At 45.9% G+C, this 6878-nt stretch overlaps 1 pseudogene; it reads right to left on the bottom strand.

Moving 5' to 3' along the window:
• Positions 1-785: 785 nt before the first annotated feature.
• Positions 786-1395, bottom strand: LOC8032172 (annotated as a pseudogene).
• Positions 1396-6878: the final 5483 nt, after the last annotated feature.

The following is a 6878-nucleotide window of genomic DNA, read 5'->3' as shown; positions in this document are numbered from 1 at the left end:
GGTGTTTCGGTGCCAGTGCTAAAATAGGATAATAATTGTGCAAATATACATGTTTCTAAGAGCCAACAATAGTCTTTGGACAAAAATAAGCTATTTGAACGTAATCTATTGGCACCTTGTCCTGGCATTGCACAGTTGTCATACCTGCAGCATGACTTTACGGGGTAGTGATGTGTTAATGAGGAGTATATTCCAAATAAGCCAAGTCTACCTAAAAAGAAACTGAGATAAAGGTGATTGTTTGTTTATTAAATTAGCTTCGAGTCCTGTAAGGCGACCACTTTCACCGTAATTTTTCTCGCATAAAAGGAATACTTTTGTTTGATAGCTTTTGGGAACAACACATGTCCACATACGCTTGGCAGTTTTAGCAAAACTTGGTTTAGCTTTGGTATCGGCATTCGGCTCATTAAAAATATATATACATATATACATATTCGCCACTTTCTTGACTTGTCTGAAGTTCAGTACACTATGAATTAGCCCCCGTTACAGTGGCCAACACCCCAGGTCATCGTCGGAGCTATCAGTGTCCCATTCCGAGGAAGATACATCCATGGCGATCACAACAGGCTCCTGTCAATCAAAAACGTCGACCATGATGAGGTCAGCCTTCCTCAGTGCCGCTTCCTCATCAACTGCGTGCCGCACAAAATTTGCTAATTTCTCTGCAGTTAATTGATTAATAGCTTCATCCACGAGAGGTCCCAGTTGGACTATCTTAAATTCCTTGTTAAGGGACGCAACATAACCCTTCATGTCGCCCAATGCCAACTCGATCGCGTTCAACTGGCAATAGTATAAAGTGTGCAGCTGGCCACACCGTGGCCGGCTGCAGCAGCAATTGTGTCAATGCGGTACTTTTCTCCGCAGTGCTTGGTCATGGCCACAATCTTCAACAGCTCTCCCTTGATCATGTCCGGGCTCCAGGCTGCGCCTTTTGCTGACAGCCATGCCTGAATGTCTTCCATGAGAGTTGACATCTTCGGCACTTTCTACGGCTTCACTGAATGGTAGGGTGCATTTTCCATCACTATACACACTCGCTGGAGGTAGGAGAGGGAGCAGTGTGTTGACAAACCACTTTTCGTAGTGCTTTTCATCCATCTGTTCATGGTAGTCACCACTTGCCTTTTTTACGCGGAAAACTTCCCCCGCACTGTCAAGAAATCCGTTCTCATTGCCAACATGGGTGACGATCAGGCTCCCACCTTTGCTGCTGGGGTTTTTCAACCCGGTGGAGAGTCCGGAGCGCTTGGCCTCATACGCTCTTATCACGGTCACGTCAGCCCAGACTCTCGAGTGGGTGTGCCCGGTGTTCACACACGTCTCGGCAGTGTAGAAAATGGGCCGTCCCTGCCTTCTCAACGCCTGTATCTGTCGCAGGCACAGCATAATGTTCGCTCTCTCGATCAGATGGCTGCTGCGAAAGCGGCGCTTAAATCTAAAGCCCAATTTGAGTCCGATGAAAGGTTGCTTTGGACACACGGGTAGGTTGCCGTCGTCGTCGAAACTCCACTTGAACTTTGCGACCGCCGGAATTTCATTATCAGGGAAAAACCCGTGATCAATTCGTAGAGCTCCCAGGTCAAAATCGTCCAATTTCTTTTTTCTCCCGCAGCCCTTCACTTACCGAGATGATTTTTTTTGTGAAACCACCTTGCCCCTCGCGTTGTACTCACTTGATCACATGTAGAGAGCTCGCTTGCTGAAACCGCTCAGCGCTGCCACCTTTCCGAAGATGGAATCGGTGCTAGCACTCTTCACGCTTTCTTCCTTTGGCTTACCGAGCACGTTTAAAGCTATCTGCTTGGCTCGCGTGGGATAAAAAGATGTTTTTCCGCGATAGCGGCGAGGGGGAGAGCCGATGTTAGCTATATGCGGCCATGGCGGTGAGGAACACAGCAAAATGCGTCCTCCGCGCCGCCTCAAACGAGTCCTAAACACGGTCCGTCGACGGATCTCTATCTTGGGGTATATCCACTTTAATAGTTATAATTTTGCGTTGTGGCGACGCATTCTTTGAACTCGCGCTGAAATGCTTGCGCAGAACGTCGGCGGCAAGTTGGCCATTTAGCCTCAGAATTATATTCTTCACCGAAAAACAATAATGAGACGATTAACAGGTCATTCGAGTAAAAAAAGAGATAATTTAAGACGATTTAAAAAAAATATATATATATATGCTTTTGCGCGCCTCAATGGTCAGACACTGAAAACTATCGAGAGAGTAACACCGACTACAACTTGGCACTATGTTCTGGTGCGGACTGCGCGAGCCTGTTGACACCTCGTAGCTTCGACTGCACTGCACAATTTTAGTGAGACACAGTTGAGTTCAAGAACTGGCGCATTCGATGCAACCGGAAGTTGCACGGCCACTGAACCGGTGCGTTCGATTAATCCCAGTTCTGAACGAGTTTATACCATGGAGTTATTATAATACACGCTGGAGAAGCAGCTGGGGCCAGTGTGCTGTTGCAAAATTCGCTTCCGCTAATACAATGCAAATGGAAGCATACACCAACCAGCCACAAAATGTTACTATGTTGCACTTAACCGTCAACTGTGTCGCACAATGCAGTTTGCTTAAAAAAAAAAAGAAACGTTACAATAATATTTTTTTATTTACGTCGTCAGTCGCATTCTTACTTAGGACCTTCCTCTTGCTTACTTGCGCTTGCGTATACACATTTGCAAGTGGGATCCCTGTTTAACCTCGAACCGCGCGCCCAGGTGAGGCGGACCTACTCTCCAGTCGCGACGTTCGCTGCTTGTCCTACAATGTTGCCAAGCGTTTCTTGCGAAAAAGAAGGATATATTTTAAGGAAAATAAGAACAAGAAAGAGAACGAACCTTTATTGTTTTTGGAAAAGTTTTAGAGCGCAGTTCCCAGGCGCCCGTTTCCGAGTTTCGCGGCGTCGGCGCAACCGCGCTAAATTTAGCGGGAAAATTCGTCACGTTACCTCAACACCAATTTGGTTACCCCGCTAAATTTAGCGGGGAAAATGACGTCACCTATGAACAAATTCAGTTTCTCCGCTAGATTTAGCGGGAAAATTGGCATCACGTGACCTACACATAAATTCAATTCTCCGCTAAATTTAGCAGGGAATTGAATTGCTGTTGAGGTCACGTGGCGTCAATTTTTCAGTTAAATTTAGCGGGAAAAACTGGGTGGAGGGGAGGGTATGAAGGGCGAGGAGGATGGGAGCGCACGCAGGAGGAGGGGGGGGAGGAGGAGGATAAAGAAAGGCGGTGGAGGAGTGGGGCAGAGGAGGAGGAGGGAAGGAGGGGGAGAGGAGGACGGGAGGAGGAGAAAAGGAGGGGAGCAGGAGAGGGTACAGAGGAGGAGGGGCATACCCTCCCCTCCGTACCTTCGCCTCCTCCTCCTCAAGAGCTGCCTCTAATTTCCCGTTACAGATATTTGTAAACGTCTTTTTTTTTTACGTGCTATGTGGCTATTTTCATTCAAGTAAAAACCAAAGGGAAAGTATAAACGCTTCTAAAGAATGCAAACAAGAGGGACGTCATGAGCCGCATGGCCACTGCATCAACGATGGCAGTGCTCGCGGCAGCGCTGGCTTCCACGACGTGCTGGAATAGAGGCTGCGATCGTTATAAAGTCAGCTCTGACCCTTAAAGGGATGCTGAACCGAAATCTGGATTCCACAAAACACGCGGCAAAAGCGTACAAAGGGATTCTACAAACACCAAAACATCACTGAAATAGCGATATCTCCGAACGGATGATCGTATTTTTCAAAAAAAGGAGGCGCATTTGACAGAAATCTTTACGTCATGTTTCTTCGAGAAGGAGTGGGAACGGCCTCGGCGTCTTCTCCACCTCACCGCCTTGAGGGGGCGAAGTTAAGAGAGGAGGAAACATTATCTATTTACGTCACGCGCCTCGTCGGCTTGGTTCAATCTCGACCTCTTTTTCCAAAAATACGGCCGTCCATTCGAGATATCGCCTTACGAGTAGCGATGTAGGGATTGTAGCGTCCCGCCAGTCTTGTACACGTTACTAAAAAAAAGTAGTCGAATACAATTACTATTACTCTTGACTAAAAAGTATTCGATTAGATTACTTGATTACTCGACGGCAAAAGTAATTGGACATTACTTAAAGAAGTAATCGTTACTTTTCCGATTACTTTATTGTGTGAAGACATATCTTTAGCGCTCATAACCATAAACTACTTCCAGCTTATATTTCACATTTGATCAAGTACTGAAGAAGAAAAACTGGCTCCCTCTTTGTGGTCGTTGCACCTTCACAATGCGGACACCAGCATAGAATTTGTTTGAAGACGCTTAATGCTTTGGGCGTTCGCCAGTGTGTGTGTGTGTGGGCGGGGGGAGACCGGAGGGGGTTCTAGATCTTGTTAAGCTTAAAGCGAGGGTTGTCGCTGAAAGTTTGAGTCGCTCATTTTATTAGTCACATGTCGATGTACTCGCATGTTATACAAAAGAGCAGCAGCTCCAGGATTTGAGACGGATCGTGTGTAGTATCCATTAGCGGAAGAGATCGCCCCGACATCTTCTCAACTCGAAACATTGCTTGTCACAAAGACCACGTAGGGGAAATGGGGAGATATTTCAACTGCCTTTGTTATATTTTGCCCTCGCTTTAGGCATCCTTTGGTTCTGGTTCTCCTACGGGCTGCGAGTAAGTACCCTAAGCAGAATTTTTTTTATTTTTTTTTATTTCTCTGTGTGTGCGTGAGGGTGCTAGTTTGAACGAAGGACTCACAAAGCTACATTCTGCTTACTTAAACTTCGCCCTGAATGGCCGTTGTCACGCACTGTGACTTCCCTAGGGCTTCCCACTCCCAGTCCCAGCTCAAAAAAAAAAAAAAGGACATTTTACGGGAACTCTACATAGAAAGAGATTGACTTCGTTTCCTACAGCTCCGCAAAAATCTTTATTTTTACTGTTCGAAAAAAAAAGCAAATTTTATTTTTCTCATTTCATAAAAAAAAAAAAGGCGTGTGCCGGGGGGGTCCCGTGGACAAATTGTAACGGTTACAAGTAATTTTATTACTTCAAAAAGTAATCAGATTACTCTTGTGATTACTGCCTAATAAAAGTAATCAACTGATTACAAAATTACTCCAGAAAGTAATCGATTACAAGTAATTTGATTACTTGTAATGCGTACGGTACAAGTCTGCGTCCCGCCTAGATCTACTGCATTGTATTTTTGAAATCTAAATTTCGGTTCACCATCCCTTTAAACATGCCCCATCTTAAAATATTTGATTCCACGATTGTGTGTAGATACAGCACCCTGTGTTTCGAAACAATATGTACGTCGCTAACGTGCGCTAACGTCAGCCATTGGCGATGCAGGAGACGCCGCCATTGTGTCCTCGCCCACCTCACTGACGTGCCCCTATAGCCCACTTCAACATGGCGGAAACGTTACGCGGCGCCAGAATCGCTTACAATGACTGCGCACAGGAGCCTCTCTTTCAAACATACATATAATTCTATCCTCATACATCCCCTTGCAGCTTCTCCTGCTTGCCTCTCTTTGCTCGCGCTTTTTAACTGTGGAAGGAGGAAAGCTGAGCTCCTCTTGAGCGTACATTTCCCCCTCGCGCAGTGAAGGAAGAAAAGGACTGTCATCTGAGATCCGACACGTTAGAATCATAAAGTTATTATACTCTACGCTAGAGGCTCAGCTGGCGCTAGTGTCTATGCGACTTCCGGGAGGCAAATTCGAGCATACAGTAACCAGTCCACTTTTGCGGTGCTCCTGTGCATTCAAGCTGTGGGAAAACGCGCGCGCATTTTGTCTCGTCGCCGGAAAATAACACGAAACACATTGGTTATTTGGGTCTTACCGAATAGTATGTACCTTGATTAACATTGTAAAAGTGTAATTGCTTAAGTTATAGCATTTTTATTTACCAGCGAATAATGTTGAACTTCGCTATATTTCAGGCCCAAACCTCTGTTCCATAGCAGGCATATGTAAAAACGAGCGACGATTCTAAGCATAATAACAATCGAAAGTAATGTAGAGTGTTTTCGAAGTTCGCCAGCATTCCGGTGATGCTTATATATATTGCTAATATGAAACTTCAGTCACATATATAAAAATGACCCCGTCGGGCATCTTTACGGGCGGTAAAAAACATTCAAAACGTAGAGAAGAAAGTTCGTGGGCTATGAAAGGTCTGTATTTTTATTATTTCCTATGCCAAGCAGCTTTTATCGGGCACCTGTTCTCTGGCGTCTCCCTGTTTTTAAAGATTTCGAGCGTGCGGGTCAGGGCCAGATTAAGGTGCAGGATAAGGGGACTGCAGCCCAGGATCTTAGGCTGCCAGACAACCCTGCTGCCCCCCGGAAATTAAAAAAAAAAAATGCTAGTGAGTTTCAGTTTAAAACAGCTCAGAACTAAAGAAGGAGCAAAACACACAGGAGCTTCTGGGCCTCGGCTTTCTAGTGTCCCCCCCCCCCCCCCCCCCCCCCGCTTTTTTTGTTTTTTTAACGGTAAAACAAGAATGCCATAAAGTTCCCTTCTCTAGACGAGCTGTTGTTTGTGAGCTCGTTGTAAAAGACTGCTAGAGCTACAAAATGTAAGCGTTGCCTCCCACTCTCCTTGTTGGGAACAAGCGAAGCTGTCGACGCTGGCGGTCCCGTTGAAGTCTCTTCTAATAGACCCCTTTCAGAAATGCGCCCCGCGATGGTGTTCTTTTCGTCACTTTCGAATTGCACAGCATTATGTGATAGCCAATCGCCATGTTTCGGTCAGCTTCCTCTACGATAAGGTTCCGTGTAGCTCTATCGCGCTGTTGCATCGGAACAGCGAGTCGTCATTTCATGTATTTCGCCACACGTAGTTCTCTGCCTCGTCATGAGCGAC

This window comes from Ixodes scapularis, unplaced genomic scaffold (genome assembly GCF_016920785.2).
Source record: "Ixodes scapularis isolate PalLabHiFi unplaced genomic scaffold, ASM1692078v2 PGA_scaffold9__187_contigs__length_104089568, whole genome shotgun sequence".
Taxonomy (NCBI): domain Eukaryota; kingdom Metazoa; phylum Arthropoda; class Arachnida; order Ixodida; family Ixodidae; genus Ixodes; species Ixodes scapularis.
Note: the sequence above shows the minus strand (reverse complement) of the source record. Positions and strands in the feature narration are given on the sequence as shown.